The following is a 14,064-nucleotide window of genomic DNA, read 5'->3' as shown; positions in this document are numbered from 1 at the left end:
TGGATAAATCATCCATTAAAGGTCACTCCTTTTCCAAATTTGGACATTTGAAATCATTAATAACATACTTCAATCCTCTTTGGCACTAGATCAATGTCTATTCGGTACTGCTTTGGTTTTTGTATTTTTGTATTTGGTACTTGTTTCAGTTTCTTGGGGAAATTACATGTGGTGCTTTCAATAAACCTATACCATAAAAATTCAGCACCAGACCTCCATTGACCAACAGACAAGCCCAAACTCTCGAGTGCACCAGATGGGTCCAAACAATAAATCACTTGATGGGTCCCAGACTTTCCAATCAATGTCACCGCTGATGACATCACCAGATCCAGAAGGACCCCCCCATTGGTTTCTGGCAGGTACTCCTCTCCGCTGATCAGAAGAGCAAGATAAAATTGGAACCTGCAGTGATAGAGCAGGACCTCTGTGGGTAAGACCCAGAGACAATTCTAACTGCTCTTCTGCTGGCCTGTAGGGTTAAAATTGCCCTTTTTATGTCTCAGTGATCAGAGATGGACATAGTACTCAAGTGGTGTTCTGACCAGAGCTCTTTAAATTTGCTCACAACTCCCCATGTTTTATATTCTATATTTTTGGCTATATATTTCAACATTCTATGCTCTTTGTTGATTGCTGCTGTTCATTGGTTGAGCGTGTTGAGTTTATGAAAATCGCTAGCTCTCTTTCAGCTTTGTCCTTCGTCATTTTAATACCATTCACAGAATCAGTGTGTTGTTTCTTTCTATGACTAGCACTGTGGGCTTATCTGCGTTACATTACATTTCATTTTTCTGCTCAAGTACATATTGCACTTTGCTGCCCATATCCTACGTCACACCATGCCCCATTCATCCATTACCCATTTGCTCGCATTGACTCCTGACCCGGCAACGCCTTGATTGTAAAAATTCTCACCTTTGTTTTCAAATCCCTCCTTGGCCTCACCCCTCCCTATCTCTGTAACCTGCTCCAGCCCTAAAACTCTCCAAGATTTCTGGGCTCTTACAAATCCCAATTTTCATTGCTCCACTGTTGGGGGCCATGCCTGCAGCTGCCTATGTGCTAAGGTCCATAATTCCTTCCCTAAGCCTCTCTGATGCTACCTGACCTGCTGAGTACTTCCAGCAGTTTCTTTTAGTATCTCTCTGCCTCTTTACCTTTCTTTCCTCCTTTTAGGCGCTCCTTAAAACCTACCTCTTAATATCTGTCTTAATATCTCTTTAAGTGTTTTATAAAAGCAAGTTATTGTTACCACACCCTAGCACTTTTTAATTTTTTTTATTAGTTTTTTTTCATTCATGGGATGTGGGCGTCGGTGGCTAGGCCAGCATTTATTGCCCATCCCTAATTGCCCTTGAGAAGGTGGTGGTGAGCTGCCTTCTTGAACCGCTGCAGTCCATGTAAGGTAGGTACAACTACAGTGCTGTTAGGAAGGCAGATCCAGGATTTTGATCCAGTGACAGTGAAGGAACGGCGATATAGTTCCAAGTCAGGATGGTGTGTGACTTGGAGGGGAACTTGCAGGTGGTGGTGTTCCCATGCATTTGCTGCCCTTGTCCTTCTAGTTGGTAGAGGTTGCGGGTTTGGAAGGTGCTGTCTAAGGAGCCTTGGTGGGTTGCTGCAGTGCATCTTGTAGATGGTACACACTGCTGCCACTATGCATCGGTGGTGGAGGGAGTGAATGTTTGTGGACGGTGTGTCAATCAAGTGGGCTGCTTTGTCCTGGATGGTGTCGAGCTTCTTGAGTGTTGTTGGAGCTGTATCCATCCAGACAAGTGGAGAGTATTCCATCACACTCCTGACTTGTAGATGGTGGACAGGCTTTGGGAAGTCAGGAGGTGAGTTACTCACCCCTCAAAACCCGTATTTTATATTGTGCCTTAAATGTTACTCTTCAACGCTGCTCATCTCACCTCTCTGTTTGAAGCAGGTCAGGATGCTTCATTGCATTAAAGAGCATTGAAATATTGGATTCTGAAGCGCATGTAGCACTGAGCTACCTCAAGCCACCGTCCAAAGGACTGTCACTGACCTCATCTCCTCTGGAGATTTTCCCTCTACGGCTTCCAACCTCATAGTCCCACAACACCGGACAGCCCGCTTCTACCTCCTTCCCAAAATCCACAAACGGGTTTGTCCCGGCAGACCCATTGTGTCAGCCTGCTCCTGCCCCACTGAACTTATTTCTTCCTATCTAGACTCTATCTTTTCTCCGCTGGTCCAGTCTCTTCCCACCTACATCCGTGACTCTTCTGACGCCCTACGTCATTTTGACAATTTCCAGTTTCCTGGTCCCAACCGCCTCCTCTTCACTATGGACGTCCAATTGCTCTACACCTCCATCCCCCACCAGGATGGTTTGAGGGCTCTCCGCTTCTTCCTGGAACAGAGGCCCAACCAGTCCCCATCCACCACCACCCTCCTCCGCCTGGCTGAACTTGTTCTCACATTGAACAACTTCTCCTTCAACTCCACGCACTTCCTTCAAGTAAAAGGTGTCGCTATGGGTACCCGCATGGGTCCTAGTTATGCCTGTCTTTTTGTGGGATATGTCGAGCATTCTTTGTTCCGGTCCTACTCAGGCCCCCTCCCCCAACTCTTTTTCCGGTACATTGATGACTGTATCGGTGCCGTTTCCTGATCCCGCCCCGAACTCGAAAACTTTATCAACTTTGCTTCCAATTTCCACCCTTCTCTCACCTTTACATGGTCCATCTCTGACACTTCCCTTCCCTTCCTCGACTTCTCTGTCTCCATCTCTGGGGATAGGTTGTCTACCAATATCCATTATAAGCCCACCGACTCCCACAGCTACCTCGACTACACTTCTTCACACGCTACCTCCTGTAAGGACTCCATTCCATTCTCCCAGTTTCTCCGTCTCCGACGCATCTGCTCTGATGATGCTACCTTCCATGACGGTGCTTCTGATATGACCTCCTTTTTCCTCAACCGAGGATTTCCCCCCACTGTGGTTGACAGGGCCCTCAACCGTGTCCGACCCATTCCCCGCACCTCCACCCTCACCCCTTCCCCTCCCTCCCAGAACCGTGACAGGGTTCCCCTTGTCCTCACTTTTCATCCCACCAGCCTCCATATCCAAAGGATCATCCTCCGCCATTTTCGCCACCTCCAGCGTGATGCCACTACCAGTTGCATCTTCCCCTCCCTTCCCCTGTCAGCATTCCGAAGGGATCGTTCCCTCCGCGACACCCTGGTCCACTCCTCCATTACCCCCACCACCTCGTCCCCGTCCCAGGGCACCTTCCCCTGCAATCGCAGGAGGTGTAATACCTGCCCATTTACCTCCCCTCTCCTCACTATCCCAGGCCCCAAACACTCCTTTCAGGTGAAGCAGCGATTTACTTGTACTTCTTTCAATGTAGTATACTGTATTCGCTGCTCACAGTGTGGTCTCCTCTACATTGGGGAGATCAAGCGCAGACTGGGTGACCGCTTTGCGGAACATCTCCGCTCAATCCGCAAGCAGGACCCTGAGCTTCCGGTTGCTTGCCATTTCAACACTCCCCCCTGCTCTCATGCTCACATCTCTGTCCTGGGATTGCTGCAGTGTTCCAGTGAACATCAACGCAAGCTCGAGGAACAGCATCTCATCTACCGATTAGGCCCACTACAGCCTGCCGGACTGAACATTGAGTTCAATTATTTCAGAGCATGACAGCCCCCCATTTTACTTTCATTTTTAGTTATTTTTTCTTCCTTTTTTTACATTCTTTTTTACATTTTTTACTATTTTTTTTGCATTTATTTCATTTCATCTTAGTTTGTTCAGTTTGCTTACCCACTGTTTTTTTCCGGTTTTTTTTCAGGTTTGCACTTGCTGCTGTTCAATATTCAGTGTATTCACACCTAATCTGTACTAATGCTTTGTCTTTCAACACACCATTAACATATTGTTTGCCTTTGCTCCGTGACCTTTTGGTCAGCTATGTGGCCTGGTCCAATCTGCACCTTCTCCTTTCTTATCTCTTGGCCCACCCCCACCTCACTTGCTTATAACCTGTGACTTTTCTAATATTTGTCAGTTCTGAAGAAGGGTCGCTGACCCGAAACGTTAACTCTGCTTCTCTTTCCACAGATGCTGCCAGACCTGCTGAGTGATTCCAGCATTTCTTGTTTTTGTTTCAGATTTCCAGCATCCGCAGTATTTTGCTTTTATTATAGCACTGAGCTATCTCTTGAATAGACCTGCACCAATAGAAAAAGAGCTCAAAGTCCCTAACCAATCTCCCTGTCTTTATTTTCTTCATTGCTTGCCAGATTTTTGTGTTCTGAGATGTTCTATTGCTGATAATGGCCATGATTCATGCCTCAATACATTGTGCAGAGCACAAATAAAGGGAATGTATGAAAAACCTGAAGCATTGCTGTTGTCACCTGAATTATTAATTTGTCATTGTTCACAAGCATTATTGGCACAAGTTCACAATCACAGATGTTCCTAAATAAGCCTAAATTTGTAGTTTATTGTTCCATACACATGAATGCTGTTTTTCTACATCCCTCTCGCTCCAGCTGCACGAATTGTGATACCTCATTGGAAATCGCACATCAACACTGTAGCCCCGATACTTATGCATTGGGCGGGGAGGGTGCTGTCAGCAGTAAGATTTAATTCAGAATCCCATTTGCACTCTAGCAGCCTGATTTAAGTATGTTAATTGGAAGTGTCCACATCTGCAAGATAGGCACTCGTACACCAAGTTATCCGCCGCTGTAAAAATGGCAGCAGGCATGTTCGCATTAGGTTGGTATCACATTTCACGTTGTAGGAGGTTAATACACATAATTGAAAGGAATTGTAAACAAGACCAGCAGTGTCAAATTTATCCCAGCCAATTCACAACAAGGGAATTTACTAAAAACCTCACAGTGTGCCTTTTCTTCCATAAACACACAATGAATTCTCAGGGAGGGAAAATCCGCAGCTCTCTAGAGCAATCCGGCAGGAATACACTGACAGTGGTGGGAATTATGACGTCGTCAGTATATATTCAGTCTCAGTCCTGCACAGGGGTTTCCATGAGCCTTGTAAGGTCACAGGTGTAGGATGGGATAGAGAACCCGGACATGCTTTTCCAGGAATTCCTGTGTACGGCCAGTTTAAGCAGGTTATTTGAGTGGTAGAAGTGTGATGCACCTGGGAGCTCCAGACTTGAATCACAGCCTTGTACTTTATCGGAAACATCCCATTTGCTGTCAGATGCATTGAAGCCTCTCAGTGGAGGACACTGGTCAGTTAGAGTCAGGGGTCGGCAACATGTCCGTACACTGACACCAGAGTCCGTGGTGAAGAATTTTGGGGTCCGTGACTGGTAATTTCACCAATGAGAAATTGCCCATTGACTTCTTCAGACCTGCTTTAAAAAAAAAATTGCGTGTCAATTTCACAGTTGACTGCCGGTGCCAAAGCAGAACCACGCTTTCGAACTTCGGACAGTTTCCGGGTTTTCCGGCGGGTTCCGATTTTCTTTTAAAAGTCCACCGGGAAACCACAAATTTATCCAAAATTCAGAAGCGCTGTTCCTGCTTTCGCTTTCAGAGAGAAAGTGAGGAGAGTAAAGGCCTGCTCGGGTCTGCAATTGAAATCCGACCCGAGCCTAACAGAACCCATGTTGGACCCGAGACTGACCCGGCCCGAGTCCTTTGATTTTTTTTTCCCGCACCCGACCTGACCACTGGAATGAAGTTGATTATATTAAAGAGGTTGTGCTCTACCTTGGATGGAACTGCTCACTGCAGAATAGTGCGGAGTCCAGATGCATGTTTCCCAACTTGATGTACTGGCTGTCACTGAGTCCAACCCAGCCCGACCTGAACTGCGCCAGAATGTAGGACCCGGAAGAGCGACTGACCCGAACCAAACGTGACGTATGTCATTGGGCCTGGTCGGGTAGCCATGCTCGAAGAGAGAGTGGGGATGGGGTGGGGTGGGGGAGGTGGGGAGAGAGAGAGAAAGAGTGAGTGTGGCAGGGGAGAGAGAGAGAGAGAGAGAGTGAGTAAGTGTGGGAGGAGAGAGTGAGAGTGAGTGAGTGTGGGAAGAGAGGGAGAGAGTGAGTGAGTGTGGGAGGAGAGAGAGAGAGTGAGTGAGTGTGGGAGGAGAGAGTGAGTGAGTGTGCGAAGAGAGGGAGAGAGTGAGTGAGCGTGGGAGGAGAGAGAGAGGGAGTGAGCGTGGGCGGAGAGAGAGGGAGTGAGCGTGGGCGGAGAGAGAGGGAGTGAGCGTGGGCGGAGAGAGGGGGAGTGAGCGTGGGCGGAGAGAGGGGGAGTGAGCGTGGGCGGAGAGAGGGGGAGTGAGCGTGGGAGGAGAGAGGGGGAGTGAGTGTGGGAGGAGAGAGGGGGAGTGAGCGTGGGAGGTGAGGGGGAGTGAGCGTGGGAGGTGAGAGGGAGTGAGCGTGAGCGTGGGAGGAGAGAGAGCGAGAGAGAGGGAGTGAACGTGGGAGGAGAGAGAGGGTGAGCATGGGAGGAGAGAGAGAGAGAGAGAGAGAGGGAGTGACCGTGGGAGGAGAGAGAGAGAGAGAGAGGGAGTGAGCGAGCGTGGGAGGAGAGCGAGCGAGAGACAGAGACAGAGAGAGGGAGTGAGCGTGGGAGGGGAGAGAGCGAGACAGAGAGAGGGAGTGAGCGTGGGAGGTGAGAGGGAGTGAGCGTGGGAGGTGAGAGGGAGTGAGCGTGGGAGGAGAGAGAGTGAGAGAGAGGGAGTGAGCGTGGGAGGAGAGAGAGCGAGAGAGAGGGAGTGAGCGTGGGAGGAGAGAGAGCGAGAGAGAGGGTGTGAGCGTGGGAGGAGAGAGCGAGAGAGAGGGAGTGAGCGTGGGAGGAGAGAGCGAGAGAGAGGGAGTGAGCGTGGGAGAGAGAGAGAGAGAGGGAGTGAGCGTGGGAGAGAGAGAGAGAGAGAGAGGGAATGAGCGTGGGAGGAGAGAGAGAGAGAGAGAGAGAGGGAGAGAGGAACTGAGCGTGGGGAGAGGGAGAGAGGGAGTGAGCATGGGAGGAGAGAGAGAGAGAGAGAGAGTGAGTGTGGGAGAAAGAGAGAGAGAGTGAGCATGGGAGAAAGAGAGAGAGAGAGTGAGCATGGGAGAAAGAGAGAGAGAGTGAGCGTGGGAGAAAGAGAGAGAGAGAGAGAGTGAGCTTGGGAGAAAGAGAGAGAGAGAGTGAACTTGGGAGGAGAGAGAGAGAAGGAGTGAGCGTGGGAGGTGAGAGAGAGAGTGAGCGTAAGCGTGGGAGGAGAGAGAGAGTGAGCGTAAGCGTGGGAGGAGAGAGAGGGAGTGAGCGTAAGCGTGGGAGGAGAGAGAGAGAGTGTGAGCGTGGGAGAAGGAGAGAGAGAGCGAGTGAGCGTGGGAGAAAGAGAGAGGGAGTGAGCGTGGGAGAAAGAGAGAGGGAGTGAGCGTGGGAGGAGAGAGAGAGAGGGAGTGAGCGTGGGAGGAGAGAGAGAGAGAGAGGGAGTGTGTGGGAGAGAGAGAGAGAGAGGGAATGAGCGTGGGAGAAAGAGAGAGAGGGAGAGAGGGAGTGAGCGTGGGGAGAGGGAGTGAGCGTGGGAGGAGAGAGAGAGCGAGTGAGCGTGGGAGGAGAGAGAGAGAGAGAGAAAGAGAGAGGTAGTGAGCGTGGGAGGAGAGAGAGAGAGAGAGAGGGAGTGAGCGTGGGAGGAAAGAGAGAGAGAGAGAGGGAGTGAGCGGGGGAGGAGAGAGAAAGAGACAGTGAGTGAGTGAGCCTGGGAGAAAGAGCGAGAGAGTGAGCGAGTGAGCGTGGGAGAAAGAGAGAGAGAGAGAGGGAGTGAACATGGGAGAGAGAGAGAGAGAGAGAGTGAGCGTGGGAGAAAGAGAGAGAGTGAGCGTGGGAGGAGAGAGAGAGGGAGTGAGCGTGGGAGGTGAGAGGGAGTGAGCGTGGGAGGTGAGAGGGAGTGAGCGTGGGAGGTGAGATGGAGTGAGCGTGGGAGGTGAGAGAGATAGAGAGAGAGGGAGTGAGCGTGGGAGGAGAGAGAGGGAGTGAGCGTGGGAGGAGAGAGAGAGAGAGAGGGAGTGAGCGTGGGAGGAGAGAGAGAGAGGGAGTGATCGTGGGGAGAGGGAGAGAGGGAGTGAGCGTGGGAGGAGAGAGTGAGAGAGAGAAAGAGAGTGAGTGAGCGTGGGAGAAAGAGAGAGAGAGTGAGCGTGGGAGAAAGAGAGAGAGAGAGTGAGCGTGGGAGAAAGAGAGAGAGTGAGCGTGGGAGGAGAGAGAGAGAGAGGGAGTGAGCGTTGGAGGTGAAAGGGAGTGAGCGTGGGAGGTGAGATGGAGTGAGCGTGGGAGGTGAGAGAGATAGAGAGAGAGGGAGTGAGCGTGGGAGGAGAGAGAGAGGGAGTGAGCGTGGGAGGAGAGAGAGAGAGAGAGAGAGGGAGTGAGCGTGGGAGGAGAGAGAGAGAGGGAGTGATCGTGGGGAGAGGGAGAGAGGGAGTGAGCGTGGGAGGAGAGAGTGAGAGAGAGTAAGAGAGTGAGTGAGCGTGGGAGAAAGAGAGAGAGAGGGAGTGAGCATGGGAGAAAGAGAGAGTGAGTGAGCGTGGGAGAAAGAGAGAGAGAGGGAGTGAGCGTGGGAGAAAGAGAGAGAGAGTGAGCGTGGGATGAAGAGAGAGAGAGAGAGGGAGTGAGCATGGGAGGAGAGAGAGAGAGAGAGGGAGTGAGCATGGGAGAAAGAGAGAGAGAGGGAGTGAGCGTGGGAGAAAGAGAAAGAGAGTGAGAGAGTGAGCGAGAGAGAAAGAGAGAGAGAGTGAGCGTGGGAGAAAGAGAGAGAGAGAGTGAGCGTGGGAGAAAGAGAGAGAGAGAGTGAGCGTGGGAGAAAGAGAGTGTGAGCATGGGAGGAGAGAGAGAGAGACAGAGAGAGGGAGTGAGCGTGGGAGGTGAGAGAGAGAGAGGGAGTGAGCGTGGGAGGTGAGAGGGAGTGAGCGTGGGAGGTGAGAGGAAGTAAGATGAGGGGGAGTGAGCGTGGGAGGTGAGGGGAAGTGAGCGTGGGAGGTGAGAGAGAGAGTGAGCGTAAGCGTGGGAGGAGAGAGAGGGAGTGACCGTAAGCATGGGAGGAGAGAGAGAGGGAGTGTGTGTGGGAGGAGAGAGAGAGTGAGCGTGGGAGAAAGAGAGAGAGAGAGAGGGAGTGAGCATGGGAGGAGAGAGAGAGAGAGAGAGGGAGTGAGCATGGGAGAAAGAGAGAGAGAGGGAGTGAGCGTGGGAGGTGAGATGGAGTGAGCGTGGGAGGTGAGAGAGAGAGTGAGCGTAAGCGTGGGAGGAGAGAGAGGGAGTGACCGTAAGCATGGGAGGAGAGAGAGAGGGAGTGTGTGTGGGAGGAGAGAGAGAGTGAGCGTGGGAGAAAGAGAGAGAGAGAGAGGGAGTGAGCATGGGAGGAGAGAGAGAGAGAGAGGGAGTGAGCATGGGAGAAAGAGAGAGAGAGGGAGTGAGCGTGGGAGGTGAGATGGAGTGAGCGTGGGAGGTGAGAGAGATAGAGAGAGAGGGAGTGAGCGTGGGAGGAGAGAGAGAGGGAGTGAGCATGGGAGGAGAGAGAGAGAGAGGGAGTGAGCGTGGGAGGAGAGAGAGACAGGGAGTGATCGTGGAGAGAGGGAGTGAGCGTGGGAGGAGAGAGTGAGAGAGAGTAAGAGAGTGAGTGAGCGTGGGAGAAAGAGAGAGAGAGGGAGTGAGCATGGGAGAAAGAGAGAGTGAGTGAGCGTGGGAGAAAGAGAGAGAGAGGGAGTGAGCGTGGGAGAAAGAGAGAGAGAGTGAGCGTGGGATGAAGAGAGAGAGAGAGAGGGAGTGAGCATGGGAGGAGAGAGAGAGAGAGAGGGAGTGAGCATGGGAGAAAGAGAGAGAGAGGGAGTGAGCTTGGGAGAAAGAGAAAGAGAGAGAGTGTGTGAGCGTGGGAGAAAGAGAAAGAGAGTGAGAGAGTGAGCGAGAGAGAAAGAGAGAGAGAGTGAGCGTGGGAGAAAGAGAGAGAGAGAGTGAGCGTGGGAGAAAGAGAGTGTGAGCATGGGAGGAGAGAGAGAGAGACAGAGAGAGAGAGTGAGCGTGGGAGGTGAGAGAGAGAGAGGGAGTGAGCGTGGGAGGTGAGAGGGAGTGAGCGTGGGAGGTGAGAGGAAGTGAGAGTGAGAGGGAGTGAGTGTGGGATATGAGGGGGAGTGAGCGTGGGAGTTGAGGGGGAGTGAGCGTTGGAGGTGAGGGGGAGTGAGCGTGGGAGGTGAGAGAGAGAGTGAGCGTAAGCGTGGGAGGAGAGAGAGGGAGTGACCGTAAGCATGGGAGGAGAGAGAGAGGGAGTGTGTGTGGGAGGAGAGAGGGAGTGAGCATGGGAGGAGAGAGAGAGAGAGAGAGAGGGAGTGACCATGGGAGAAAGAGAGAGAGAGGGAGTGAGCGTGGGAGAAAGAGAGAGAGAGAGAGTGTGTGAGCGTGGGAGAAAGAGAAAGAGAGTGAGAGTGAGCGAGAGAGAAAGAGAGAGAGAGTGAGCGTGGGAGAAAGAGAGAGAGAGAGTGAGCGTGGGAGAAAGTGAGAGAGAGAGAGTGAGCGTGGGAGAAAGAGAGTGTGAGCATGGGAGGAGAGAGAGAGAGACAGAGAGAGAGAGTGAGCGTGGGAGGTGAGAGAGAGAGGGAGTGAGCGTGGGAGGTGAGAGGGAGTGAGCGTGGGAGGTGAGAGCGAGTGAGCGTGGGAGGTGAGAGGAAGTGAGCGTGAGAGGGAGTGAGTGTGGGAGATGAGGGGAGGTGAGGGGGAGTGAGCGTTGGAGGTGAGGGGGAGTGAGCGTGGGAGGTGAGAGAGAGGGAGTGACCGTAAGCATGGGAGGAGAGAGAGAGGGAGTGAGTGTGGGAGGAGAGAGAGAGCAAGCGTGGGAGAAGGAGAGAGAGAGAGAGTGAGCGTGGGAGAAAGAGAGAGAGAGAGAGCAAGTGAGCGTGGGAGAAAGAGAGAGAGAGAGAGGGAGTGAGCGTGGGAGGAGAGAGAGAGAGGGAGTGAGCGTGGGAGGAGAGAGAGAGAGGGAGTGAGCGTGGGAGGAGAGAGAGAGAGAGAGGGAGTGAGCGTGGGAGAGAGAGAGTGGGAATGAGCGTGGGAGAAAGAAAGAGAGAGAGAGAGAGAGAGAGTGAGCGTGGGAGAAAGAGAGAGAGAGTGAGCGTGGGAGAAAGAGAGAGAGAGAGAGAGAGTGAGCATGGTGGAAAGAGAGAGAGAGTGAGCATGGGAGAAAGAGAGAGAGAGTGAGCGTGGGAGGAGAGAGAGAGAGGGAGTGAGCGTGGGAGGAGAGAGAGAGAGAGAGGGAGTGAGCGTGGGAGAGAGAGAGAGGGAATGAGCGTGGGAGAAAGAAAGAGAGAGAGTGAGTGAGCGAGAGAGAAATGGAGAGAGAGAGTGAGCGTGGGAGAAAGAGAGAGAGAGAGAGAGAGTGAGCATGGTGGAAAGAGAGAGAGAGTGAGCGTGGGAGAAAGAGAGAGAGAGTGAGCGTGGGAGGAGAGAGAGAGAAGGAGTGAGTGTGGGAGGAGAGAGAGAGAGAGAGAGAGGGAGTGAGCGTGGGAGAGAGAGAGAGAGAGATGGAATGAGCGTGGGAGGAGAGAGAGAGAGAGAGAGAGAGGGAGTGAGCGTGGGAGGAGAGAGAGAGAGAAATAGAGGGGGAGTGAGCGTGGGAGCAGAGAAAAAGAGAGAGAGAGGGAGTGAGCGTGGGAGGAGAGAGAGAGAGAGTGAGCGTGGGAGAAAGAGAGAGAGAGAGAGGGAGTGAGCGTGGGAGGAGAGAGAGAGAGAGGGAGTGAGCGTGGGAGGAGAGAGAGAGGAAGTGAGCGTGGGAGAAAGAGAGAGAGAGAGTGAGCGTGGGAGGAGAGAGAGAGAAGGAGTGAGCGTGGGAGGAGAGAGAGAGAGAGAGGGAGTGAGCGTGGGAGAGAGAGAGAGAGAGAGAGAGAGAGGGAATGAGCGTGGGAGGAGAGAGAGAGAGAGGGAGTGAGCGTGGGAGGAGAGAGAAAGAGAGAGAGGGAGTGAGCGTGTGAGGAGAGAGAAAGAGAGAGAGAGGGAGTGAGCGTGGGAGGAGAGAGAGAGAGAGAGAGAGAGAGCGTGGGAGAAAGAGAGAGAGAGAGAGAGGGAATGAGCCTGGGACGAGAGAGAGAGAAATAGAGGGGGAGTGAGCGTGGGAGCAGACGAAAAGAGACAGAGAGGGAGTGAGCGTGGGAGGAGAGAGAGAGAGAGTGAGCGTGGGAGAAAGAGAGAGAGAGAGAGGGAGTGAGCGTGGGAGGAGAGGGAGAGTGAGCGTGGGAGAAGGAGAGAGAGAGAGAGTGAGCGTGGGAGAAAGAGAGAGAGAGTGAGTGAGCGTGGGAGAAAGAGAGAGAGAGAGGGAGTGAGCATGGGAGGAGAGAGAGAGAGAGAGGGAGTGAGCGTGGGAGAGAGAGAGAGGGAATGAGCGTGGGAGAAAGAGAGAGAGAGAGAGGGAGTGAGCGTGGGGAGAGGGAGTGAGCGTGGGAGAGGAGAGAGAGAGAGAGAGAGAGAGAGAGAGTGAGCGTGGGAGAAAGAGAGAGAGAGTGAGCGAGAGAGAAAGAGAGAGAGAGTGAGCGTGGGAGAAAGAGAGAGAGAGAGAGAGAGAGTGAGCATGGTGGAAAGAGAGAGAGAGTGAGCATGGGAGAAAGAGAGAGAGAGTGAGCGTGGGAGGAGAGAGAGAGAAGGAGTGAGCGTGGGAGGAGAGAGAGAGAGAGGGAGTGAGCGAGCGTGGGAGAGAGAGAGAGATGGAATGAGCGTGGGAGGAGAGAGAGAGAGAGAGAGGGAGTGAGCGTGGGAGGAGAGAGAGAGAGAAATAGAGGGGGAGTGAGCGTGGGAGCAGAGAAAAAGAGAGAGAGAGGGAGTGAGCGTGGGAGGAGAGAGAGAGAGAGTGAGCGTGGGAGAAAGAGAGAGAGAGAGAGAGAGTGTGTGAGCGTGGGAGAAAGAGAAAGAGAGTGAGAGAGTGAGCGAGAGAGAAAGAGAGAGAGAGTGAGCGTGGGAGAAAGAGAGAGAGAGAGTGAGCATGGGAGAAAGTGAGAGAGAGAGAGTGAGCGTGGGAGAAAGAGAGTGTGAGCATGGGAGGAGAGAGAGAGAGACAGAGAGAGAGAGTGAGCGTGGGAGGTGAGAGAGAGAGGGAGTGAGCGTGGGAGGTGAGAGGGAGTGAGTGTGGGAGATGAGGGGGAATGAGCGTGGGAGGTGAGGGGGAGTGAGCGTTGGAGGTGAGGGGGAGTGAGCGTGGGAGGTGAGAGAGAGGGAGTGACCGTAAGCATGGGAGGAGAGAGAGAGGGAGTGAGTGTGGGAGGAGAGAGAAAGCGAGCGTGGGAGAAGGAGAGAGAGAGCGAGTGAGCGTGGGAGAAAGAGAGAGAGAGCGAGTGAGCGTGGGAGAAAGAGAGAGAGAGAGGGAGTGAGCGTGGGAGGAGAGAGAGAGATGGAGTGAGCGTGGGAGGAGAGAGAGGGAGTGAGCGTGGGAGAGAGAGAGAGGGAATGAGCGTGGGAGAAAGAGAGAGAGAGAGAGAGAGAGAGTGAGCGTGGGAGAAAGAGTGAGGGAGTGAGCGAGAGAGAAAGAGAGAGGGAGTGAGCGTGGGAGAAAGAGAGAGAGAGAGAGAGAGTGAGCATGGTGGAAAGAGAGAGAGAGAGTGAGCGTGGGAGAAAGAGAGAGAGAGTGAGCGTGGGAGGAGAGAGAGAGAAGGAGTGAGCGTGGGAGGAGAGAGAGAGAGAGAGAGGGAGTGAGCGTGGGAGAGAGAGAGAGAGAGATGGAATGAGCGTGGGAGGAGAGAGAGAGAGAGAGAGGGAGTGAGCGTGGGAGGAGAGAGAGAGAGAAATAGAGGGGGAGTGAGCGTGGGAGCAGAGAAAAAGAGAGAGAGAGGGAGTGAGCGTGTGAGGAGAGAGAAAGAGAGAGAGAGGGAGTGAGCGTGGGAGGAGAGAGAGAGAGAGAAATAGAGGGGGAGTGAGCGTGGGAGCAGAGAAAAAGAGAGAGAGAGGGAGTGAGCGTGGGAGGAGAGAGAGAGAGAGTGAGCGTGGGAGAAAGAGAGAGAGAGAGAGGGAGTGAGCGTGGGAGGAGAGAGAGAGAGGGAGTGAGCGTGGGAGGAGAGAGAGAGGAAGTGAGCGTGGGAGAAA

Source organism: Heterodontus francisci, chromosome 1 (assembly GCF_036365525.1).
Source record: "Heterodontus francisci isolate sHetFra1 chromosome 1, sHetFra1.hap1, whole genome shotgun sequence".
NCBI classification, from domain to species: Eukaryota; Metazoa; Chordata; class Chondrichthyes; order Heterodontiformes; family Heterodontidae; genus Heterodontus; species Heterodontus francisci.
The sequence above is the reverse complement of the archived record's forward strand: the minus strand, read 5'-3'. Positions refer to the sequence as shown.